The following is a 26,344-nucleotide window of genomic DNA, read 5'->3' as shown; positions in this document are numbered from 1 at the left end:
GCTCTTAGATTTCAGAGCTTTGAGGAGAAGCTGCTTTTTGTCCCTGACTCCCTGTGACAGTGCTGGGAAGTGCTTTACCCTTTGTATCTCTGTCGTCCCCTTTTATGAATTGTGAGTGACAGCAGGAAAGTATAAAAGAGCATGAAGGAGCTGCGTTTGATGTTTATAAAAGGCTTTGATAAAAGGTGCAGCACATAGCCTTGATGTTATTTCCTATTTTTAACTTTTTAAAAGCATAAAACGCTCAGATCCAATATTTATGTAAAAGGGGGAATAGGGGGGCTATATCTCTTCTTTTTTTTCTTTCTTTTTTTTTTTTTTTTAGGAGCAGGTGAATTAAACTAGAAAAGAGTCTTCTGCGCTGCAGTAAAATTTGCTTTTTTCCATCAAGTGTCTATGTCTGTCTTCCGTGAAGCATTGGTAAAGCCATCCCCACGGTGTTAATGTTGTGGATGATGCTGGAGGAGATTGGCTGTGGTTTCGAAGGCTCCTTGGTCGTTGTAGTCTTGTGCCTTCAACCTCCTGGTTATGGTTGGCTGCAGTGGACCCACCAGCCATAGCACCACGTGTGGCAAGGTGTGCACTTACAAGAATGGGTCTCTGCCCTGAGACCTGGAGAAATAAAACATGGGAAAGCCAGGGCAGCTTCTCTCCTTTCTCTGAAAGTCCGATTATGGTAAAGGAATCTCTGTAATAAGTAGCTTTGCTTGCTCTGTAGAGATGAGAGGCTCTGTGCAGGCTGGGTAATTGGGATTTTACTGATGAAAGCGCTTGTCATTATTTCCACCCTCCTACATGTCGCAGTCTCCTCTTTAATCTCGTCTCTCGGCATGGCTTGCTTGCGGTGGGCCTGTGTACTCCTGCATATTCATGTGCGTGTACATATGAGCACATCCATAAAACTTCATCAGGTGCTTTCCCATGAGTGCGCAGAGACACGTCTGGATAGAGTATACGTGTGAGGATGAGTGTGGGTAGGACATACATGCATGGCACTGGCATGGCCATCTGTGCGATTGGGTTCTTCACCCACGCAAGGGTCTTCGTGCTGGATATTGAGACTCCTAATGATGGCAGCATGGAAACCTGACCTTCAGATCCACCTGACAAAAGTTGTCCTCTTGCTTGATACTGTGTTTTCTGTTTGATTGGAGCAAAATGCCTTGAAACACTCTGTGCAGGGGGGAACAGGTCCTGTTATCCCCTGAAGAAACCCAAGGCAGAGCAATGTTGCTGAGTCCCACCTTGCTGCTGTGCTGATAAAGAGTTTTATCTCAATGGGATGAGCACAGGGGTAGGTATTGGTGGGGGTTTTGAGTTCTTCAGCAACTCCTCCAAGGGCCTGTTCAAATCGTGTGCTGGATTTGATGTAGCAGGACTTGGGCAAAGGTGTCCCAGCCTCTCACCCATCTGAGGTGAATAACGACCTTCTGCTCAGTTCCTCATGCAGGAGCTTTTGTGTGAAACCGTGAAAACAAAGGGAATTACCAGCTTTGGGTGATCATCGGAAGATGCTGAAAAGTGTGTTTGCTTGGGTGGTGTCTTCCTGCCTCTGCTGTTCCTCTGGGAGTTTGCAAAGCTTGACGCTGAGCAACTACAAGGGTGAGATGCTCTTTGGAATGTGTTGGGCTGCTTGATACTCACCTCTCGTGTGTACCTTCATGGTGGTGAGTCCCCAGTTATATCCCAAATGGACGACTCCAGGAGTGTTTAACTGGGCCTACATGTGACTTTATGGGATGGATAAATTGAAATCACCATGTCTGAAGTACAGTCTGATATTTCTTGGCCCACCTGTGAAACTGTGCAACACCATGTGGAAGAAGGTGCTGTCGTCTTCTGCCTTGTGACTTGTCGGACTTACCTAGCTTGTAGCAGAAGCATGTCAATACATACAGGTGTATTTTCAACTTCTGATGGATCGTCCAGTTAACCAAAAACTTTGGGTATCCTCAGTGATTCTGTAAGGTGTGGGAGGACTTTGTTATGCCGTGGGAGTGGACTTTGTGATGAATTTTGAAAAGCAGTTGCTGAATCCGGGAGAAACAGAAGGGGCAGGTCAGGGTAGGAGTTGTTGAGCCAGAGGGACGCCAAGCCATGCCCCACCTGCGGCAGGTTGGTTTCAGGGGCTTGGACACTCGGAGATGTTTGCACCCTGCCTTGGTGCATCCTGTGAGGCAGCTCAGCTGCTTGCACTGGTTTGACTGAAAATGAGTTAATTTTCTTCATGCAGTTGGAAACCTTTCTTTTTCATAGCTAGCACAGTCACTATTTGGACTTCGTTTGAGAACAAGAGATAACACCCCAGGACAGAGTTAATGTTTTTAATTGCTCTGGTCTGAGAGCCAAGTATATTCTGAGCGCTCCGCCCACAGGTGTGAGGCATCGAGGAAGGGGGCATGGATGGGGCAGAGCTTGACTGACACCCAGACTGATCAATGAGAGTGTTCCATCCTACTGGTGTTCTGCATTATATTTAAGGAGAATTGGGACCTTCCTGGGCTCTCTCTCGCTTCTTCACTCTTTTTGCTGGAGCTGGGGGAGTTTGCTTCAGGACGTTTAGTTCAGCCTTTTGCCATTTTGCAGGTGCCTCTGAGCCTTTCTGCCTTTTTCCTCTTTTCTCTTTTTGGGATCAGCTGTTCAGGATCAGGTGCTGCTTCCTGGGATTGGCTGCTCAGTGTGGACGGAGTTCGTGAGGAATTGCCTGGAGTATCTCTTATTTTATATTCTATTTCTATTACATATATATGTATTCACTAGTAGTGTATTAGTATTTTGTTATTTTATTAAACTGTGTTTGTCTCAATCCAAGTTTCTCCCTTCCTTTTTTATTCTCTCCCCTATTTGTGGGGGTGAGGAGGGGACTGGGGAGGGGGGTGAGTGAACAGCTGTCACGGTTTAATTGCTAGCTTGGGTTAAACCATGACACTGCTCCAGCTGCATTTCCAGAAGCAATCAGGCCACCTCGCTGTGAGCTGGGGAGCTCCGGGGGCTCCCCAAAACCTGGGGCTCTGCGGCACTGAGCAGAGCTGTGCTGAAGCATCTGATGAAATGTGGATCTGGGCTGGCGGGAGCTGTTGTTCTTCTTCTTTTGAAAGAAGCTGGGAAAGGTGCCCCGAAGCAACCACCGGAGAAAGTGTCCAGATGAAAGGTCTGGTAAGCGTCAGAGTCCCCTCTGCCATGTTTTCAGGCTCTTCTGTAATCAGCTGTCATTTTGAGATCTGGGCATATTGGACCTCAGCAAGTATAGATTGAAACTTAAACAAACAGTGACTCTTCTATAAATATTTAGCTCGCACTGTTTAGGAGTTGCTGGGAGCAGGAGACAAAATAAATTTGAAGTTCCTGACTGTCTAAAAAAGCTGTGGAGGATGGCACTCGGTCACCAGATTGGCTGGCACGTAGGTTTTGAATAGTTATTCCTCTTCCTTTCTTCCTGAAGAAAGGTTGTATTTAAGCATCCTTTGTGAAGACATGAGGTTGCACTGTTCCAGTGTCTAAACGGCTGCATTGGGGATTCAAATCAATGCAAAAGTCTTGTTCAGCTTGGCTGGTTGAGCTGGGGGCCCAGAAAGAGCCGTGGTATGGAATAAATGGGTGATTTTGCCTGGCCATATGCATCTTTCTTGGCAAATTTGGACTGGTCATCTGAAGTACGTACATCTGCATGGAAGAGGGGGATGTCCCTCTGAGTGTGTGCATTTATCTGGCCACCTTGATACCAGGGCAGCAGTTTCTGCCCGGGATGGCTGCTGATGAAGGAGCTGGGGTCCCTGGTGGGGCTTGTATAGACAATGCTAAATCTTGGGCTACCACATTGTTCCTGCTCTTGCAAAAGCCTTGATAGTGAGGTAGACCTATCCCTATCAGCCTTTTTTGACTCTAAAATACGAAGATAATATCCTTTTTTTTCCGCTTGCAGAGCTCTTGCAAGAATGGGAAAGAATGAAATGTACTGATAAGAAGTGGTATCAGTAGCCAAGACAGGCAGAGGCACGTGTGCTTTGAATAAGCAGGGAACTTCACAGCACACAAGAGTCTGGGATTATTGATTAAAAAGAAGAAAAAGGTCAATCACTAATTATTTACTTTCTCTCCCCTTTCTCTCCTAATACAAAGTGCTTGCAGTTGGACTGGATGATGGTTGTAGGTCCCTTCCAACTCCTCTCTCCTCTCTCCTCTCTCCTCTCTCTCCTCTCTCCTCTCTCCTCTCTCCTCTCTCCTCTCTCCTCTCTCCTCTCTCCTCTCTCCTCTCTCCTCTCTCCTCTCTCCTCTCTCCTCTCTCCTCTCTCCTCTCTCCTCTCTCCTCTCTCCTCTCTCCTCTCTCCTCTCTCCTCTCTCCTCTCTCCTCTCTCCTCTCTCCTCTCTCCTCTCTCTAATATAACAATAAACCTGAAATATTTGGCATGCCCTGTGAGATGCTTTGCAACTGCTCTTAACCTCCCCTGCCCCTGGTTGCAGCATCCTGGGACATTCTGTATCAGGGTGCTTGGCGTGCCCTGTCCCCGTGGTCGACTGCTTTGCCTGGAAGATTAATGGCAGAAAAGCAAATGCTGGGAAAGGATGGGTAAGAAAAAGGTAAATTCCTTGTTTGCCAGCTTGTTGAAACCACTTTTGGGGTTTGAGAGAAAATGTCGGTGTTTGAGTTGGATGCTGTGGCAGGCTTGATGGTTTTTCTCCTTCAATAGTTTCTTTTAGTGCCTTTCCTAATTTAAAAGGAGGGATTTAAATTATTAATGTTTCGCCTCTGAAGCAGAGGGATTCCAAAGCCCTTGGCAAATCTCTGCTAAGTCATCTAACTTAGAAAAGAGCCTCATGCTTTTTCCCAACCCTGTCTTTGACAGAAGCCCCTCCTTGTGTTCAGGAGAAGCACTAAATCTGCGGAGGTGGACAAAGAGCTTGATTTATGTAGAAGGTAATTTTCTCCGATGGTGGTTGGCCAGAAAACATAAAGATGATAATGATTTTTATTTTTTGGCATAGCCTTTGCAGATCTCTGTGTTTCTGACTGTTGCTGAAGCAACACCCTGCTGTGGGTGGGTGTCAGCGCTCGGTCCGGGATGCTCGGCTGTTGCCTGCAAGGAACGGGTGACCTTACCTGGTCATTTTGGCCCCAAACCGTGCAGCATCCTGGTGGTGAGAGGCAGATGAGGTTTCAGATATCAATCCTTACCAGAGCTCAAGCCTCTGGTTATATTTGTGACACATTTGCCTGCTACACTTTCCCATTCACTTTGGATTTTTGTCCTGATTTTGTACCAAATCTCCTTCTTGATACTTGAACTGAAGAATAAAGTGTTGTAACTTTGGCTCGGGGCAGCTGTCCAAGGGATATATTGGGATACACTTGGCCTTTGAAAAGAAGGACTTCAGTCTCCAGCCCTGTCAGTCCCTTTGGCTCCTGGAAGTTTTCCTTCCAAATGGTTACTTCAAACCTCAGAGAAGAAGTTGGTGTTTTTTCAGAGCTATGATTAATACCGTTTTTACGCTTCGTTGCAAAATGCCGCACAATGAATGAAACCAGCAGGGTGGTAGTTTATGGGTGGGAGGGAAAAAAAAATCATCAAACAAATGCTTTCAGATGCTGTTTTGGAAGAGTGATGTGTGTGTGTGTGTTTTATAATCTTCTGCAAACTGTGGGGTTGCATTCCTGTTAAGGGGAAAAAAAAAGGCTTAAACCTCATATATGGGAAGAATGTCAGAAATAGTTGAGAAGTTGAATAATTGCAGTCTTATTTTTTTGCACCAGGTCAGTGAAAGCTAATTTAATGTGCAGGATTGCAATGCAGTATGTCTTTGCAATTGCAGAATCACTGGATGGTCAAAGCTGAAAGGGATCTCTGAAGATCATCTGGTCCAGCCTCCCAGCCCAAACAACCAGTTGCTCAGGACCACATCCAGATGGCTTTGGATTATCTCCATGGATGGAGACTCCACAACCTCCCTGGCAAGCTGTGCCAGTGCACGGTCACCCTCACAGTAAAATTAGCCATAGTGTGTTGTAGTTCAGTGAGTTGGTCATAAGTCCCTGCTGGTTCCCAGTGCAGCCTGGACAGTTTGCAGGGGAGTGTGTGTGGTTTTGGGTCAGTTGGCTTGAGGACTTGGGGGATGCAGTTCGCAGCTGAAACCCATGGCTTGGGCTCAGCAGTGCTTGGCTGGGTCTTGGGAACTGGTTGGGCTTGGTGCCAGGTACCGAAAACTGTCCTCTTGCCAGTGTGCAAGGAGACTTGCTGTGTGATGGTGGGCTGTCTGAGAGCTTGTGGTCCCCCTGGCTTGGTGTTGAGGCTGTGCCTGTAGCTGAGCCTCCCGATAGCTCTGCTGACTTTTGCTTCCCTTCCCTTGACACGGTGTGTCTATTCTCCATCGGTGAGTCGCTTTGCCATAGGAATCTGGGACTCATTTATCAGCATAAAGTGAGGCCAATTACACCTTTGAAGTGCTCACCATCAGCGGAGCTGCAGCATCAGGTGCTTCGCCAGAAAGCCCCTTCTTGGTGACAGACCCCAGGGAAAAGGGATCGAGGGTTTACTGTGTGCCCAATGTGTCCCCATCTTGGGGACACAGAGGATGTTAGTGCACGTGGGAGGTCACCTCAGCCCCTATGGGGACATCGGGTCAGCACAGATTTGCTTCCTCATTGCTTCGTGTGCATCCCTCATGTGTGGAAAACAAAAGCGAACCCTAGGACTACGCTTGGGATCTGGCTCCTCCACTTGGTCTCTAGTGTTTCCTCCCGTCCTCCCTCCATGGAAAACAGTAACCATTGTTTGTTCACCTGGGTCCGTTCCTTTTTCCTGAAGCCACTTCATTTTTGTGCTGTTTGGGTTGCTGATAAGTGATGGAAATGTCACGAATGAGATGATGGCGCCCAGTGAACACTCCCGCTGTCCACAGACACGTCTCATCAACATGTTCAACCCTCATGCCAGTGACAGGGGTGTTTTCTTATTAAAAATAGACTACGGACAATGCCACTTCCCGAGGACTGGGATTTATCATTTAATAACAAGTGGTTACTCATTTCCTTCGGAAAAGTTTCTGGAAGTGTTATTTTGCTTTCTCCTCTTGCTTCCTTTTTCTTTTTTTTTTAAATTTCCTTCAAAGCCCTGCATTACCCTACTGAGCCACTGTGTTAAATGAAGTCTTCTCTTTTTAAGTGGAAATTGTATTTATGATTTAAAGATAATGAAAAAGCAAGTCTTAACCCTTTGGGCATGAGCTTTTCTTTGTAAGCTCCTGCAGCCCTGGAGTCCCAGCTCAGCCAAGGAAAACAGCAACAGAGGGACAGCTTGGTAGGTGAGACTTGAGGAAAAACGGTGATGCTGATCCTGAACTGGAATGGATGATCTGCTTGATCTGACTTTAACTGCAGAATTTGTATCGTCTGAATCTGCTCTTAACTGGGTTATCTCCTGGTGTACCAAGTTCTCCCGAAGGATGGAGGCTGTGCAGAACTATTGGGCAAACTCAAACCAAGTCTGGTATTTTAGTGACTTTACAAAAAGAAAAAAAAGTGCTGAAAGCTGTTGAGTAGTTCTTGAGGAAATCCCGACAGCTTGATAAACAAACTCAGGAAATGTGCTGAAGATGAAATCATCATAAGTGGGTACTTAAGAAACTAAAAGAAATGGTTGGCTGTTGAATCAGAAAGGCATTTTGAGGGTCATTAGTAGATTGCTTGGTAGACTGCAGAGGGCACAAGATGAAATGCAACGACAGGTATTGTAGGTACTTTAGGTGATACCATCTTCTGTTACAGTTGTCTTAATGAGCTGCAGGGGTGCTTTGAAGACAAGAAAAATAAATTCAATAAAGACAAGTGCAAAAAGGTGCTCTCAGAAATCAGATGCACGTACCCATAAATGAGCAGTAACAAATTAAGTGCAGAAAGGGATCTGGGAGCTGCAGTGAATCACAAGCGGGTTGTGAATCAACAATGGGATGCTGTTACAAGAAAGGCAGAGCTTGAATAGCCCAGAGAAAAATGGAAAAGACAATAATTCAATCTTCCTTGTCATATAAAACCTTGCTTGAAATACAGTATCCAGTATTAGCCCCTCTATTTTTAATATGAAAACAGATGGCTTGGGAAGGCAAAGCTTCTGTTCGGAAAACTTCACTTAGGAGGAATAGCAGGAAAATTTGCATATTTTAAACCCAGGGGAAAAACAAACACAAAACCACAGGTGTCAGGGCATGGTTTGATGGGATGCTGTCTGCAGCAGTGATTTTAGAGCCAGGTGTCTCTGCTCTCCTGGTCTTGGCTGTGCCTGTGGCTCATCATGCGATCAAGTTGTGTAGCCACAGCCTGTATCATTAGTATATTGGTTGGTAGACTGCCTGTATCTCCACACTGTGAGTTGGGACAAGGAGCTTCTATTAGTACAAGAAAAGCTGAAAAGTGTCCCCAAAGTTAATTCCAAGTAAGGCTCTGCAGTTTTGCCCGGACAACAGACAGCATGCAGGAGGGAGGAAGGAGGGCAGGGAAAGGAGAGGTGATTGAGCACCTGAAACTTGTAGGGGACATAGGAGATTTGAGACATACAGGAAGGTGGTGTGAGTGGTACAGCACCCGGTGTCCACCTCTGAGGAGATGACTAGAAGGTCGAGAGAGGTTTTCCTTCCCCTATACTCTGCTCTGGTGAGACCACACCTGGAATATTGTGTCCAGTTCTGGGCCCCTCAGTTCAAGGACAGGGACCTGCTGGAGAGAGTCCAGTGCAGGGCAATGAAGATGATGAAGGGAGTGGAGCATCTCCCTTATGAGGAAAGGCTGAGGGAGCTGGGTCTCTTTAGCTTGGAGAAGAGGAGACTGAGGGTTGACTTCGTTAATGTTTATAAACATGTAAAGGGTGAGAGTCAGGAGGATGGAGCCAGGCTCTTCTCAGTGACAACCAGTGACAGGACAAGGGGCAGTGGGTATAAACTGGAACACAGGAGGTTCCATTTAAATTTGAGAAGAAACTTCTTCATGGTGAGGGTGACAGACACTGGACCAGGCTGCCCAGAGAGGTTGTGGAGTCTCCTTCTCTGGAGACATTCAAAACCTGCGTGGACACCTTCCTGTGTAACCTCATCTGGGTGTTCCTGCTCCAGCAGGGGGATTGGACTGGATGAGCTTTCAAGGTCCCTTCCAATCCCTGACATTCTGTGATTCTGTAAGAAGAAAATTGTGTACAGGGAGATGCTTCTCTGGATGCTGTCTTCCAGCGCATGAGCTCCATTGCGCCTGGTAGCAGCAGGCTGGGCTGGCATTTCTCAAAGTGTATGTTCCAGCTCCTGGTGGTGGTGGCGAAGGAGAGTGAGTGATGCTGGAGCTGGCCCAAAAAGTGTTAGAAACCGCTTTGTTAGCAGCACAGCAGCCCTTCCCGAGCGGTGCTTGTTGCTGGGAGCTGCAGCCGAGTCCTGCTTCCTCCTTGGCAGGGCTGCCCGGTGTTGCCTTGGAGAGCGGCACCAAGAGAAACGAGCTCAGAGAGAGTTCGGGGCTGGGTGGCTGGTTGAAGTTCCGTCTGGCCCGGTGTTTCTGTGGTCCTTGCCTCCAGATTTTGGCGTGGCTTGTGCCCCTGTCAGTCTTGCTGAGGCCGAGTGTCCCGACACCTTCTGCTGTTCTGAGTCCAAATTTCCAACATCACTGCATTACTCTTGGTTTTTCGGCTCTTGGGAGTAGTTTGGTTGACCACATATTGGTCACTGTGCTGTGACGCAAAATGATGATTTCCTTCCCTGCGGCTGTTAAACCAGATACCCCTGCTGTCTGACGGTGATGTTACTCGGCTGGTGTTTGCAGCTGGTGGGAATGCTCTGGAGCTGTGCAAGCCTAGATGATTCGAGCTGATACTTCTGATTAAATGCTAAATGCCTGGTCTGTTCTGCCCTACCAGCTGTACCTCCTAGGGAAACGAGGGGTTTTACTGCAAGAAGAAAGGAGGATATTCTGGTATTGGTCGGTTGATAATAAGAACACATAGCATCAAAGCTGAAATAGTGTGTGCTGGGTTCTGAAATCACAGGAGGATATAAAAGTGCCTTGAAGAGGAAGATCATAGATAGGCAGATCTGGGTACACCTCATCTTTTGTTGTAGGCTGTTGAGCTTTCCTCTGTGGTTTGCAGGGTTCCCTTGCCGTGCTGCATCCCTGCACAGTGCAGAGCACAGCGTCTGTGCGTGCCGTCTTAGAGGGTGTAGATGTGAGCCATGCTAGGAAAATCTAGGCTTCAGTTCTAGCGTAGTTGATGCTGAAATTCCCATGGAAAAAAAAAGAAAAAGCTTGCTATGCTTGCTTGTGACATGTGTGACATGCTGGCGCTCAATGTGATTGGTGTTGATCCAGGCTGCTTAAAAAATAAAAGCAGCGTGGTAATTTGTCTTTAAAAGGGTACAGAGAAAGTGAAGAAGAAAACAAGCAATTTGCTATTCATTGCTTTTTCAAGGCTAACAGGCTGGGGCTTACACTGGGAAGAAGTCAAATCCCCAGGCAGTTCCTACACACCACATAATATCAAAATAACCACATAATATCAGAAGTAGTGCCCACCAAATGAAGTTTGCTGGACGGCGAGCTTGTGGCAGGGCTGGCATGGCAGGGCTGCTTGATAGCGGAGCTCCAGAGCTCATCAGCAAGGTCATTCAAGTGGTACCGGCATCTTGGGGACATATCTTTGAGCATGCAGAAAACTCATCTTCTGCAAAATGCAGCAGGTGATTTCGGCAATGCTGAAGCTTTTATTTTCTCAAATGCTCAGAAGGGGCAGCGTGAACTTTGAGCACAGGGGGTGACCTTTTTTTCCCCGGTGTCTCCTTCCAAGTTTGTACTTCTGGAGCATGCAGAATAATGTCTCTGGGCTTACAGTGTTCATTCCTTGGTTCTTTTCTGCTCACTTTGCTTTAGCTTCTTGCTTCGCCAACTGCCCAATGGATTTTGCATGAGAGTTGCTTTTATGTTTCCCACCTGTTACCTTCCTCCATGCACTGTTATTTCCTAAAAATGAGAGCAAAGGAGAATAAAGAAAGGTAGTAAAGCACTGCTTCCCTCCGTGGAGGGCACTGAGCCTGGTTATGAGGAGGTGATGGGTGGCTGGAGAGGAGCATCCTGGTGTTGAGATGCTGGGTAGGCTCACTTACAGTGATGCTGTGGAGAGCCTGTATCTTGCTGATCACTGGTTTCATGCGTGGGCATGCTCTGTGCTCACATCACCCTTGCCCTGTGTTTTCAGGTGTTCTCTGTGCAATAACCCTTGTGTCATATTAAAAAAACCAAAAGGACTAGCAGGAGATGTGAGGCTTCTGGGTTGGGTCGCTGCCTCTTCCTGACCAGCATAGGAAGGATAAAATCTTGCAGAGCTGCAGCAACTGAGTCCTTCTGCCTGCAGCCCTGCCTGCAGCTCTGCCTGCCTGCAGCTGGCCGGGGCCCTGCAGCAGCACCGGCTCCAGGTCTGTGCGCAATGTGGCTCTGCCTAATGCACCGTCGCAGCTGCCAGTCCTGCTCTGGGTGCTCACATGGGGACCTGTCTTGGGGACATCTCTGGAGGACGGAGTCGTGATGGCCCAGCACGCTGCAGTGCTTTTATTAACTAATTCTTGGGGTAGTCCTGATGAGTCTGTCTACTGAAATCTCTGGCCATATGCAGCCTGTCCGCCCAGCTCTTGCAAAGTGTTGGGGCTTGTTGTTGGCTCCTCTAAGCTGTTGGTGCATTTTAGCTCCTCTCTGGTGCTCCCTGTGTTTTGACTCCCTCCGTCTTTAGATTTGCACCCCTATATCATCATTATCGTGTTTTATTAGAGCTCCCATTGGTGTTGTGTGCTCTTCCTCCCTCTGCTTGGACTTGGTGAAAAGCCATGTGGAAGAATCTGCTCATGGTTGGTCCAGGGGAGACCCTGTGTCTGTCTTTCCACCAACCCATGCCTAATGGACAGATGGCCATGCTGGGGGAGAGGAGCTGGGGGTGAGTGGATTTCCCTCTCTTCATCGCCCTCTTCCTGCATGGTGGATGGAGAAGAACCATCACAGTTTTGCTGCTGGCCAGCCCCGAGCTGATGGCATCGGTGGTGATGGGGCACATGAGCCTCAGGAAGCACTTGGAGCCACCATGGCCAAAGACCCCTCGAGCTCTTTGGGGGAAAATGGTGGTTAAAGCAGCATGTTGTGTTTTGATAGACGTGGAAGAGGGGGTCTTGCGTTAACTGAGAAAAGGTTCAGTTTGGGAATGTGGAAGGGGGGGAAAGGGCTGGTGGCAGTCTGAGACACATGTTTCACAGCCCCCATCAGCGGGTACCAGGTAGCTTTCCCCTGATCTGCGCAGGAAAGCTGTTCAACTGGGGGCAGCATCCATCCTGCTTCACCACCATCTATATCACCTCTGCCTGCTCCAAAAATCATTCGCAGAGGCGGATCTGGAGGTGTTGGGATGCCAGGCGGAGTAGGATGCAGGACCCTAGAGTGGGACTCATCTGGTACCCGCTGGGAGATGTTTATGTTGATGCTGCAGGGCATGCTGAGCAGGTGGATACCAAACAGAATTTGTACCTAAGTGGATCATCCATCCCCTGGTCGCTTCTGTGAAAGCATCTCTTGGATGGGTTCAGTGGCTCACGTGGGAGGTACCCACGTGGAGCATCCCCGCTACAGAGAGCTCTGCGCCGTCCTCCCGGGATGGATGGTTGTGTCTGCAGAGCTGCCATGGCTTTGCTTTCATCTGCTCATCTCCTGGCACACTTGCCTGGGGCAGGGCAGTGGAACATGCTGCCCAGAGAGGCTGTGGAGTCTCCTTCTCTGGAGGCATTCAAACCCACCTGGACACATTCCTGTGTGATCTGCTCTGGTGAACCTGCTTTAGCAGGTGGGTTGAACTGGATGATCTCCAGAGGTCCCTTCCAACCCCAGCCATTCTGCGATGGGTGTGTTGAAAGCAGGGAGCCTCTGCTGGTGACCACTGAATGGTGATGGACCGGGCAGTGCTCTGCACCCCAGCTCCCTCTCCCCCTTGCTGCCCCCAGTTTCCCATTCACCTCCCTCCAGCTCTGCAGGGGGCTGGCAGTCACTGTCCCCATGGTGAAGCCTTGCCTCACACCTTCCTCCACTCTTCCACTCTGCTTTTCCCTCCCTCTCCAGCTGCCGGGTTGCTCTAATTGACTTTGGCTCCTGTCCCAGGAACAGCCTCTCAACACACACAAACCAGGAAGGCTAAAATAACACTTTAAAATTGTTAAATAAATAGCGATTGGGCTCTGCTAAATGGGAAACGCAGCTTAATTTGTTAAAGGTTTTTTTGTCCTCCCTCGCACGGTGGATTCGGCCAGGCGTGTGTGTATGAAGTGTTTCTCGTAGTTTGTAATCTGCGTGTCGTGGCCCCAAGTGGGCAGGGAAGGGTTATGCGACTCCCGGTTACTAAACACTTACAGTAAAAGTGTAGTCATCCTGAATGTCATCCAAAGAGCTTTAGTTTTTTTAATTTCTTGGGGGTTTCTTTTTGACTTTTTTCCCCTCTCTCCCGGCAGGATGCTACTGCGTCACTTGCATTCTTCACCCCGGCCGCCTTGTTGGGAAGGCAGAAATCCTCCGAGCCAGGCGGTAACTCTTTCCAGGCTGCCAGCAGTGGTCCAGGCGTTCACATCCCGCTCGGTTCCCTCTCCAGGAGCTTTGTGCACAGGACAAGTGCATCCCCTCTCCCCCAGCCAAGGAGCAGCTACATGCATGGGCAGAGGTGCCTGTCTTCCTGAAACCCGAAAAACACTCGTTTCTCTCTTGTGCCTTTTCAGATCTTGAGTAAAACCAGAAAAACAGTTATTGATATGGGAGAGAGTGGGGATGGGAAGCTCCGGATAAGCGTTTGGAAAATACCCAGGGGAAAGCACTGCCAGCAAAAGCTCTGCCAAGTGGGAGCAGGGATTGACTTGGGTATCAAAATGCGTGTGTCAGGGTGAGAAACACACTTCTCAGGAAGGACGTGGGGAGCCAGCCGCTTCCCAGCACACATCAGGGAGGTGGTGCTGGGGCTGGTTGTCTTCTGTGCCCAGTTTCTGCTTGTTATTCTTTCTGTCATCTCTCAGAAGATGCCGCTCTGCCCGCCTGCCTATCCAGCTGGGTTTGGTGCATGTCGCCCCGCTGCCCACATGCAGAATACCGTAGCAGATCATTCCCAGGCAGCTCCGAAGGTATCCCGAGGCGCGGTTCATTGGAAAGCAAGATGCTCTCTGAGATAGTGCAGGAAATCACCTCTCTTAAGCACCAAAAGGCACACCATAGTTTTATCAAGGGAGTGATACCGAAGTCGCTGTCATTGCTGCCAGCAGTGGGGCTTTGTGCTGGGGAGGGCTGGGCAGGGGCGAGCAGCGAAGCATCTGTGGTTTGGCATCCTCACCCTGCAGACCTGTGCACTGCTGAGCGGGTTCTGCTGCTCTTTGTAAGCCAAAAAAAAAAAAAAAAGGATAACAATAGGTGGGTTTCTTTGTAGGGTGTTAATTGTACAGTTAACTCTCCCGTGGCTTTCAGAGGGACTGTCCCTGATGGGGACTGGTTTCCATGCCGGCTCTGCAGAGGTGCCAGGGCTCTGTATAGTGGGAGCGAGCTGTGCTCTGGCCAGGTACCAGGGCTTCTGTATCGTCTGTGCAGAGCTGCAGGGATCTCGCTTTTTGTTTTTTCTGGGTTACACCTTCCCCTCTACCCTTGTTCCCTCACCTGTGGTGGGGGTGCATGGACCACACCTGGGCTGACCTTTCTCCATCGGTCCTTGTGGCAGCGCTGCATGTTTGTGTGAGTGATGCAGGACATGGGACCTGCTGCTCTTTCAGGCTAATCTCCATTTTTTTTTTTAAACACATGGATTATCCCAATCCACTCTTCTGAATAGTAGAAACTTGTCTGTGTTTTAGGGTTCTTTCTTATTCATTAGACGAATGGAGAAAAGATAACCTTTGCTCCCTGTGGTGGGAATTGCATGAGGCAAAATTTTGCATTTCCTTCTTCAGTTCCCCAAAGCTGCTCATCTAAGGATGAGTTATGGGTCAGAGAGTGGCTTTGCCTTCTTGCCATGCTGACTGCAAGGGAAGGCTGTCTGTCTGTCTGAATGCGTGGTGAGAGCAGAGTAAAACTGCAGTCCTGGCCTGAGCGGGGATGCCCAAAATTAACTTCAAAAGGAAAGGAAGGAGTTGTTTGAATACAACCTGAAAGCCTTTAATTCTTTCTGATGGTGATACCCTGAGCCTGGTTATCTCGAGCATCAGCGTTGCTGGAGTGATGGAAGCAGCTGATTCTATATGGGAAGAGGAAGGTTTGTTAGAAGGTATAATAATCTCTCTTAGATGTTTTAATTTTCCCCTTTTCATCCCAAACTGTAATGCAGAGCTTCCTCCACTTTGAACGGGTCTTTTCATGTTGGCCTGCCTTTCAGATTGGGTGGAATCATGTTTCTTCAATATATAAAATGAATCTGGCAGCCTGGTGTTGTACTTCAGCCTCCCAAAGAGACACGCAAGCATAAAGCAAGAAGATTCACTGCCTACTAAAATACTCCACTTATTAAAAAAATATAATAAAATCCTCTGTGAACATCCTGTTTGAACTGCAGTAAAACTCACCGGTCAGCAAACGGTGGATCTCCTGTTCCCATGGAGAAAGGCGGTTGCAGACTTGAGAGCTTGCTGTGGGAAAGGGGGGAAAAAAATAAATCAAAAAGATCCACTTTTGGTCTTGCAAACAAAGGTTGCCTTGGATTGCAGTCACATGTTGCGGTTCAGCTGATCTCGCTTATGCCAAAAGGGGGAAGATTTCTAGTACTTGCCTGAACCCCACTGAACTGGTTTAGAGAATTAATTAGAAGAAAATTGTTCACCTTTTTCTTTTTCCTAGCTTGTTTTCTTTTAGACCTAATTGCCCTGCATTGACTCACCAGGTCAAGGTAGTGGGGGGCAGCTGGGACAGGACCACCTTCTTAATATTAATTTATGGCCACTGTGGAAATTTAACTGTGATTTAAAATTGCACCATCAGCAAATGGCTTTTGTCATTGCCCTGTTGAAGGTGAAGGTGACTCTCAGGTACCCAAGTCTAGGATACTGCTGAGGTGTGTAAATGATACCCAGCGGCTGAGTTGCCTCAAAAATAGGAAGGTAGAAGCACCTGAAAGAATATTTGGGGGTTAATAGTAGCCCTCAGGCACACCAAATGGACTGATAAGCTGATGTTGCTGGAAACCTCACCGTGCATGTGTGTTCAGGGAATAGTGTTGCCAGGTCAAGCTCCTTCCCTTGTGCACATCCCTGTGTCCACACTCGGAGTAGATGTTCAGTATGGTTGGACGTCATGTAAAATTAAACAAAATCCACTGCTTTGGCTTCACAGGTTTGGTGTTTAGGTAGGTATGTACATTACATACATTATATATGGATTTTTGGGGTAAAGCCAAACAGGTTTAGCTCTCCTCCTGGGCGTTTTTCTCATGGCTCAGGGCATCTGATCTTTACAAAGCACGTCAGGTCCCTGGGTTTCAGAGGGTGCTTTCTCCGAGGCGTACAGTCTCACCAGAGCCAGGTATTGAAGTGCTTTCCAGATTTTATCCACCTTGCCCATGTGTGTGCTGGGTCTGGCTGGGTCTGGGAGCTGCACAGTCCCTGGGGGTGCCGCTGGGCTCTTGCCTCTGCACTACCCCAAGTATCTTTAATTACTGGGGGGAAAAGTCAAGTACTTGTAAGACTCCCAGCCCTGCTCATTTTGAAAGGGCTGGTGTTTATTCTCTCTCTTTTTTTTTTTTACCTGAAACATTATGAATTAGGGCCGCTGAATTAAAAAGAAGGCGTGAAAATGATATTTTTTTTTAATTTTACAGTCAAAAAGCGTATCTCTGTTTCTTGGGTGAGGCAGAATGAAATACTTGCCACTTCCCAAGTTCCAGTACTCCCTTGTGGCATCGCGTGCTTTGTTCACAGCACCCTGTGCCGGAGATGAAAAGCTTTGGTGCCTCCTCCCTTCGGGGCAATGTGGATTTCTCCTCGGTTCTAGCAACTGGTTTTATAAATGCCTAAAAAATGAGGCTTGTACCTTATCTCTTGGGAGATCGTTGATAGATCCCTTTCTCAGAAAGATATTTTATTCAGCCCTTTAATGCCATGCCACTCCCTTCATTCAGATGCCTGGAGTCTTTTATCACGTCTCCTCTTACTCATTGCTTAGCCAAGTTGGGCATATTTAGTTCTTTTAATCTTTCCTCATAACTCAACTGTCTTTAATCATCCTTCTTGATGTCAGAGCGTTTGATGCCTACTTTTACAGAAAACAAGCCTAGGTTTTTTTTCAGGTGTGTGTGTGAATTGCTTGGGAAAGGTCCCAGGAGAGCAGCCCGAGCTCCACGGCCGGTTGCCCAGGCTCATGGCTGGATTCCTCAAAAGCTCCCTCGAACATCTCAGTGTGGGTACCAGGGAAGATTTCTGGCTTGCCATCGGACCTGGCACCCTCTGGGATTAATTAACATGTGTATTTGTTGGATGTGGGCAGCAGCTCCCCAACAGGACGTTTCACGGGTTGAGTTTCCAGGGGCAGATTTCTTTGGGCATCTGCAGGAGAGTGCAAGTGCCGATGATGTTTATGCAAAACAGACCCAGAAAGGTTACCGTAATCTACGTTTGCTTCCCAAACCTGCCAGCAGCAAGAGCAGGAGAGAGGTGAAATCTGCTTCTGTGAGCTGGTGGTCAGTTGTTTTTAGGAGCCTGTGCTGCCGGTCAGGGCAATATTTCTACATGCTGCCAGGGTCGGTGGCCCCATCTCGCTGCTGGTATTGTTGCTGTGTTTCCTGAGTAGTTCTTCTATTTTGCACCTGAAAATAGTAATTCACAACTTCTTAAACCAGTTGGAGTGTAATGATTGCTGCTAGCTGTTACCAAGCTGAGCGCCATGTCCCTCTAGGACAGGGTCTTCAAACTTCGCTATCTGGATTTGAGTGCCTCCTTTCCTGTGTGATGTCCTGAATTCCCCGCACATGCCTCCTGGAAACCTGTTATTTCAGTGGGAGTCATTTCAGAAAGCCTAACTCGCTTTTCTTAAAATAGCCAAGCTCAGATGCTGACTCCAAGGGGTTAAGGCACCAGGTTTGCTGGGTCTGGGCCATTGCTGTGCAGCTTGGGGTGGCATCCCTGACATGGACTTTGAATTACAGAGCACTTGGCAGGGAGTTAAAGGAGGGGAAAAGCCTGCCTGTCCCTCCCCCACCTCTGTTCTCTGGGAATGCTTCTCATACTCTCCCAAATTTAGCAGTGCAAAATGTAGCTGGGTTAAGTAGGCCGAGTGATGAGGCTATTTTGATGGTAATAAGGGTCCCCTCACCCTGTTCTGCCTCAAGCTCCTGCTGCCACTGCATGGTTGGGTGATATGGGGCTGTGTGACAAATGGCTGTCCCCACGAGGGGTCTTGTGGCCTGAGAGGAAAGAGAGGATAGGGACCTAGATGGTGGGAGAAAACAGCCTGCTGGGTCCACCGGCCAGCACGGCCCTGTGGCCTGAACAACAGCCTGGTGTCCATCGGGCTGTCCTGTGCAACCCCCAGGCTGTAATGTGGGGTGTCAGCAAGGCCTGGAGGTCGCCCACGTGCTCTCTGTGATGCTACTGGGATGCTCATGGGGCAGGAGCTCTTGACCAGCCCTGGGTGAGCACCACAAGGCGGCCATTTCTTCATCATCCCAGGTGCCCTGGCTCTCTTGGCTGTGTTTCCTCCCATTACTCTTCAGGAGTGTTTGAGGAATTGCTTTAGAGCTGACAGTGAACATCTCTAGAGGACCTCAGCATGCTCACTTTGGTTCCCCGTCCCTGGGTCATCATGGTTATTCATCATGGAACAGGCTGTAGGGCTCCTGATGCTTGGACATTTGCTGCTGCATCGGCCACGTGCAAGGGGCTCCTATCCCCTCCCCAATGTATATATATATTAAAATAGAGAATATGCATATTAAATATATATATACACACATATTTAAGTAGATATATAACCTAAAGTTTGTAATTAATTGCTTTCCAGTGCAGCCTTATTTCAAAGAACCGAGGAACTGAAGTTTTTCAGTTGAAAGGACGGGACAAAGCTGGGCTTGCTGACATTTCTTTTGTTGTAATGTCATATAGGTCTCGGTTGACTGCAAAAAGGAGAGAGGAGGAGCGTGTGGAAGGGAGGTCAGATCCTGCCAGGGTTTCCTGGAAAATGAGGTGAGTGGTGATGGCTTTCAGCACTTGTAAGCCTGGAGACACAAGCCCTCCTGGCCTTCTCAGCACCCTTTGGCTAAGACGTCTTCTGTTGAACCTCTAGACTTAATTTTTATTATGGGTTTCACTGTATTTTACCTCTACAGGGCTGATGGGAGGATTCTAGACTGCTGATGTGCTTGAGGGTCTCAGAAGGGCTGGAGATTATCTTGGATGTGTTGAGGTCTGTGCATCACACAGACCTTGTTTCTGGTTGTATTTGAGCTTCGCAGCAAGAGACTTTGCTCCTCTAGATTGAGAGACCTCGCCTGCACTTACCTGCTACTGAACCAGTTCTCCCCCAGTCTCCTTTTACAGTTGCTGGAGGGAAATGGGTATTTTTATGAAGTGCCCGACCCTGACCTGTAGGCACCTGCATGGGTTGAATCATTCCCTACAATACCTGCTTCTCCTCACTGTCAGTGGAGCTGGGATGGCTTGTTTGGATGCAGGGTCTGCAATGCCTGTCTGCACCCTGCGCAGGAGTACTGGAGTTCAGGGTTCTTACTGGTGGCTTGGGTTGTCCAAACCCACTGGATGAAAGCTTGGGCCTCTCCTAAGCTCCCTTAAATTTTCTTCAAGGTTTGGACACAGCCTAATTCTGTGAGCTACTTGTCTGAGCCTGCTCTCAGCATTTATACACCCTGGCTGGCAGCGTAAATACGTTCCTGAAGGACAGAGTATCATCATTGGGACAATTTCAGTCCAACTGGGTCATCTCATGCTGTGCTGTAGCAGTCCCCGTAGGGACCAGCAAGATCACTCCAGCCCCAGGAGGTGCTGCACTGAGACTTGATGAGGCTTCTGGTGCTGCCCACGAACCTCTTGGGAACCAGCCCTGGAACTGCTCCATCCTCTGGCTTTTTGAGTAACGTGGCTTGTGGCTTCTCAACCATGAGAAGGTTTGGAGTGATTCTTGCCGTGTCTCTCTGTGAGCCTGACACCTGTAGCAGGAACATCCATGTCCCAGTAACTCAGCTGTGGTAGAACTGCTGGTGCGTGTGGTGAGGCGAGGAGCTGAGACCTGCTGTCAGGGCTCTGTTGATGAGCATCTCCCCGGAGAGCTTTTGTGCACTTCGCTGCATCTCCTGTGGGGGGGTAATTCCCTCCAGATATCTATCTGCCTTTGCTGGGCTGCATCCTCTGCGTCACTTTTTCACCACAAGCTTTTTTTGGGGGTGAGGACAGGAATGTTGTTTTCTGCGTCTGTTTGCAGAGCGCTCAGCATGTGCTGGCTCGTCCGTATTGCGGTGTGGATAAATACTGAGTAGAAAATACTAAAACTTAGATATACAAGCTGTTGTACCTAAGCAGCTGCAACTGTGGAAGATTTTTTGATACACTTCTGTTTTTGCTGGTGCCCTCAATATGCTCTCAGATGTGGAGCCCATTGCCCTGTGTTATGAAAGAGGGATTGATGTTGAAGGTGCATCCTCAAGATTGTCACCTTAAATCAAGGAAAAAATATAATTTGTTGCAGTATATCACTCTTATTTAGTTTTCAGTGGGCAAACAGAATATGTGTGTGTTTCTTATGTACAGAGTTTCTTCTGCAATATACTGTAAGCTTTTCTGTTACTAGTCTTTGGAGTGTTTTCGCTGCGGCCCTGGAGAGAGGAAACACTCCCTTTTATAGTGAGGGAAACACTGTCACATGAAATTGTGTGGTCACTGCCCTTTGCATGAGCCCTGGCCGTGTCCCAGTGGAAGACACATACATCTTCTACCTTCCTTCTGCCTGCCTTGGAGATCAGAAGATGTTGCAAGGACTCATGGTGCCCTTGAGTTCGATGCTTCTGCTGCTGCCCTCTTTGCTCTTAGGTCATGCCTGATTCTCTATGCAGAGAACAGGGATAAACTGAGTCTTTGGAGTTCTGGTGATGCTCATGTTAAGGACAAGTGATGTAGCGGAGGATCCTGTTGCTGTGTCTGAGCAGGGGTGATGCTTTCTGCAATATCAGTGGTTGTCAGTGAAGAGCCTCATTTTCACTTGGCTGTTGTCTGTCTTTTCTGCAATAAAGTTCACTCCAGCTGGCTTCCCTTCTGCATCCCTCCCTTTCTGGAAGGATCTTTGTGCCAGGCTGACACCTCAGACATCAGCGAGAGTGTTTGGGACTCAGAGATGTGGAGCCACAGAGCCTGTGACCTGGTGCTGGGCTCTCCGCTCTCCTTGGGTTTGGTTTGCCTGGGATGCTTTGGGATTCTGGGATGTGTTAAGCAGGAGAATGTGTTCATCTCCATCTTGACCAAGATAAAATGACCATCCTGCCTGAAGTGAGGAGGACTTTGCAAGTCTCAGTGAAACCAGCTAAATATTCAGAAAGAGTGTGAACTGGGGGTGGGTGGAGAAGATGTTTTATTTGTGTCCAGGCAGCTAAAAGCAGGTGTTCAGTCAACTGGGAGTTGCCCTAAAGGCAGAGAATAAGGATGCAAATGACCTGTGAAACATAAAAGGAACCATCTGAATGCCCCTTTCTGCCACTAACGAAGTTTACCTCCACCCTGGGTAATTTGCATGACTCAAGTTGATCAGCCCTGAGAAAAGGCAGTTGGGTCCAACACAATAAGGTGACTGTGAAGCCTAAGGATCTTGCAGAGAGGCAAAAACGGGGCAAAGCCCCGAGGCGAGGCCAGGAGATATGTTCACTAAAGAAAATGGAAGGGTGGGCTGGGTCGTAGGGTGAGCAGGGTACTGAGGCACGGGCAGCATTTTTGGCAGTGAGTATTGACTAAGGGTGACCAGCTGGCACTTGTGATGTCCCTGCAATGAAGCTTCCTCCAGATTTCACCGTGGTTCAGCTGAATCAGCACTGATCACTGGTATAGGATGGTGTATAACAGCTTAAAACCTTCTTTGATCAATGCCATCTGAGGAGTGCTGGGTGAGCAGAGCTTGTTGAGCTGCTGCCCGTTAGTCTGTTGCGAGTGTGACATTAGACCGGTTAGTTTAAACCTGCCTGGAAGGGCTTTTAGACTGTGCTTTGCCTCATGTTTGATGCGGTAGCAGTACAGGAATCCAGCCAGTTGCTGCAGCTCAGGGGATGGCTGGTTAAGGGGTGGCATCCCTTAGGTCAAAACTGCTGTGAATTTAGGACCCGTCTTGCCCACTGTGGCGATGCTGAGTACGCTGGGGAGTGGTCCCGAGCTGTTGTTCTTTGGGCCCTGCCCCAGTTCTGCCGGGATTAATTTTACACCCAGCCTGGGCTTAGCATCCAATGGGGGCTTTTAATGAAGCCTTTTTTTTTTGCTGTGATTTGGACCTGCACATGTGTCCCATCAGGCGTTGTCAGCTCAGCCATGGTCACAGATGGCCAGTCCACCCCATCTCGCGCCTGTGTTATCCTGCAGCGTGACATGTCCCACTTCAGTTCTTTGATAGTTTCACTAATTTTCCTGATTTTAATGAGCGCTCCCACAGCCTCCTCTCCGCCAAAGCCAAGACACTGATTATTTCACCATGAGCATCTAATGCTTATCTGTTTTCTAGGCTGCTCCTCCCACTTTCTGATTTCACTTATTATGTGCAGGATGTGATGATAAAAATCTCTTTGAGCTGTGTCCTCTTTCAGGGATTTTTACTTCTTTAAAGCAGCTGTGTGGAGTGATGAGTGTGTGCGTGGGGATGGGGAGGTGGGGAGGGAGCACCGTGCTCTCTGCAGGCTCCATCCTCATCCACGTGAGCACCCAGACGTTTCATCCAAAGTTTGGAGACATTATATCCTCTCAGAGCCATTGGAATAAATCTGGAAAAAATAAATGGTGACATTGCTCAGGCCCATCTTCCCTCAGTTCATGGCATTCTCCTCTTCCAAGATTCAGTTGCTCCTCATCAGCAGCTCCCAGCGTCATCTGGGCCAGCCGGTGACTTGCCGTGGCCAGTGTTTACATGTGTCCGTGCCTAGAGAGAGCTTGGCATCGGTACAGACTTGTACAGTCACCTTTCCGAATCATGTTGTCCATACAGCCATGTGGGTCTTGTGTGTTAGTGGGGGGTGTGCAGTAGCAAACTGAATATATTTAATTGAACCAGGTGTTTTCTGGCTTTTTTTTTTTCAGGTTTTGCATCAATGGGTTGTTCAGTTCTGCTGTTTCCTATTTAAGTTAACGGTGTCTATGGATGGTTAAATTACACGCATGTAAAAAGCTGCTCTCAGAGGTGGTTTGTGTCATCTCTATGTTTTTCTTCAGTGTCTCCTCAACTCCCCCACACCTTTGCCTTCCTCCCCATGCACAGCTGCCCTGGCCTTGTTGTCTCTGTGGAGTGTGCACTGTGTTTCCTGGGCACCGTGGGGATATAACAAGGGGAGCTGAGGAAGATCATCCAGACATGGTCTGCAGTGGAGACCTGGGGGAAAGGCAGGGAAGTCCCAGGGGAGCAGCCTGGCCATCAACATCTCCTACAACATAGCAGGACCCAAGGGAAAGCCCCCGACGTGGTGTCTGGGAGGGACGACGTGAGGTCTCTGGTGCCACCAGTGTCAGGAGGAGGGCACCCTCCAGGGGTGGAGATGTCACCATCTCTCCAGGTGACCACTTCCAACACTGTGCCACCTTGCTCATAGGAAAGCTCTCCCCAGTGTCCTGCATGATCCTCCCATCATCCACAAGTTGTGGCCCTTTGTTACATAGCCTGCTGTCTTGGCTGTGATGGGGTGGGTGTTCAAGGGTTTGGAAGGAGGCAGGAAGAGGTCTCTGGGCCACTTGTAGGCAACAAGTGATGTCACAGGTGGGCAGCGGATGCATCTGCAGCATGTCCTGGAGAGACATCTCCTTCGGGCGATGTTGCCCTTGTGTGGATGTTTTTCCTTAATTAATTTGACCCCTTTGCAGAAAGCCATGTTCATTTTCTGAATTAGGAAGTTGCATATTGAAAACCAGTATGGAGTAAAGGGGGCCAAGAAGGATTAATTAAACCTGGGGTGTATTTTGCTAGCCTCTGAGTGCTCTGGGAGTAATGTGTCTTAAAGATAGTCCTGAGTCTTCACTGCCTGCTGTATTGCAACCTGCAGCCAGATCACTATTGGCTTGGAGAAGGTGGCACAATGGCTGGAGCCAAGAGGCTTGAGGGTCCACGTTGATGGGGCTGGTGGGTGCATGGTGCCAATGCACCTTTGTGGAATGGGTGGCTGAAAACGGGGCAGTGAAACACATGAACCAAACTGCTGAATGGCTGCGTGTGTTAGGCTTGGGTTTTTTCTTTCTTTTGTTCAAGCTTGTTTGCCTGAGTTTGTCGACGGGATTCCCAAAACAAAAAGATGTGAGAGATCTTTAACAGCAGTAGATGGAGCAAAGAGTCACTTTTGTGAGAGGGGTTTATTGCTCCAAGCAGACATGCTGAGAGCTGCTGACTTGGAATGAGATGAGTGGTGGTTTTCCATCTTGTCATTCCTTGTGATCATGACAGGGAGAGCTCATGGTCCTGCAGATTGGCCATGTGTGGTGACATGCCAGCAATACCTCCTTACTGGGTTGCATCCTTCCATGAGAAGGCATCAGATATACATTGTGATGAGGATTAACTCAGTAGCCTTACCTTATAGATAATACTTTACAAATGATCTTTTCATGGGAATATTTCCTATGTAGGCATAGTCTCAAAGAGCAGAAAATTGATGGTTCTGGCTGTTTTGTGTTACTCACTCTCATATGCATTGGTATTTTGGATAAACACCAGAAACTGGAACCTTTTGCCTGTGCTTTTGCCCGCGGGGATGCCCCTGGTGCAGACAGGGCTGCCGGACAGGTGAGCAGAACCAGGTGGGAATGGGGCAGAATGGGCATTCCTCACATGAGACCGCTGTGAAGTCACGTACCATGTAGGTTATCCAGGGAGAGATGTTTGGGGATGGGGCGGGGGGAGATGGGTTGTTGTGCCAAATTGAATTTTCATATTTCTGTAACAGTTAAGCTAATAAAATTTTAAAATCTTGGTGCTTTGGGGGTTTAATTTTTGTGTGTTTTCTGAGAGCACAAATGAAGGCTTTTAAAGCAGTTTCATTTCCAAAAGGTTGAAGAGGCCAATCTTGAACGTGGAACATCCCAGTCCTAGTGTCAGCACATACTGGTGTGTGACCTTGGATGGGTCGCACAGCTGGACCAAGAGTATCTGAAAGTGTGACTTGGCAGCCAACATGCAGGCCCTCTTGGAGATGTTGTATTGGCATGACTGTGCCAGTTGGAGCTCCTCTTTGGTGGACATCACTGTGCCTGAATGGTTGTGGGTAGCAGTCGGGTGAGATTAGATGAGAAGTCTAAAAAAACCCTGATTTCTAACTTAAGCTCCACTTACATTCAGTGGGAAGAGGGGGAACAAATGTTGCTTTGGAGCAGCCTCTTCCTCCATGGACCATGGCAAGTTTCCAGACAGTTGGATTACATTAGATGCTTAATTTATAGACAGCTGAGATTAGGGAAAGAGCAGTCCCACATTCTAATTTATTGATATCTCTGTTGCTTGTATGTAAAATTATTTAATATTAAGTCCTTGTTTCCCTGAAACAGAAGATAAATACAAAATTTGGAGCCGGTGCCTGACTACAGCAGTGGATGGGTGGCTGCCTTTGAAATAACAGGCTTATCTTGGCCGTGGGCAGCATTTTGACTCTGCCAGCATGCCAAGGGTTAACGAACATCCTCGGTTTTCTGCTGATGGACTGATGGGTTAAAGCCTACATTTATACAGTCCTAAAATTACATTCAGCTCTTTGAAGGCGACTGCGAGGATGATGTGGCCCCCTGGTGAAAATGAGTTTGGCACCCCTGGGTTAAAGCTTTGAAAGAGGTTTTACTGCTACATGACCACCACAAACCTTTTTATTTAGGACGGTCCTTTCATGAAACTTCAAATAGCACCTACATTGGACTGAAATCAACATCTCCAGGAGAGATTAGGACCATTTTGCTTGAAGTTTCTCTTGTGGTCACTCGCGGGGAAAAAAAGAAGAGGTGAGATATCCAAAGTCAGCATCTCACTTGGAGCTGCCAGTAGAGCTCCTCTGGGGGAGAGGGATTGAGTTACCCCATGCCTGTAATTCATCCCTCTTGCCCACACCCAAATTATCCAGCAAAATGGATGGGAAATTTAGGAAAACTTTGCTGTAAGCTGAGCTGGGCAAACGATGCTCAGAGT

General features: G+C 48.2%; 1 long non-coding RNA gene across 5 annotated transcripts in view; it reads left to right on the top strand.

The window, feature by feature from the left end:
* Nucleotides 1–25,051, top strand: part of LOC139827126 (uncharacterized) — a 73,486-nt gene extending 48,435 nt beyond the window's left edge. For 2 of the 5 annotated variants that reach the window (XR_011737336.1, XR_011737337.1), the window contains one exon: nucleotides 19,099–25,051. This is a non-coding gene — a long non-coding RNA (uncharacterized lncRNA). Of the gene's footprint in view, nucleotides 1–13,494; nucleotides 13,701–19,098 lie in introns of all 5 variants that reach the window. The other 3 variants (XR_011737339.1, XR_011737338.1, XR_011737335.1) reach the window with 3 other exon arrangements.
* Nucleotides 25,052–26,344: the final 1,293 nt, after the last annotated feature.

Source organism: Patagioenas fasciata, chromosome 2 (assembly GCF_037038585.1).
Source record: "Patagioenas fasciata isolate bPatFas1 chromosome 2, bPatFas1.hap1, whole genome shotgun sequence".
Lineage (NCBI taxonomy): Eukaryota > Metazoa > Chordata > Aves > Columbiformes > Columbidae > Patagioenas > Patagioenas fasciata.
The sequence above is the reverse complement of the archived record's forward strand: the minus strand, read 5'-3'. Positions and strand labels throughout refer to the sequence as shown.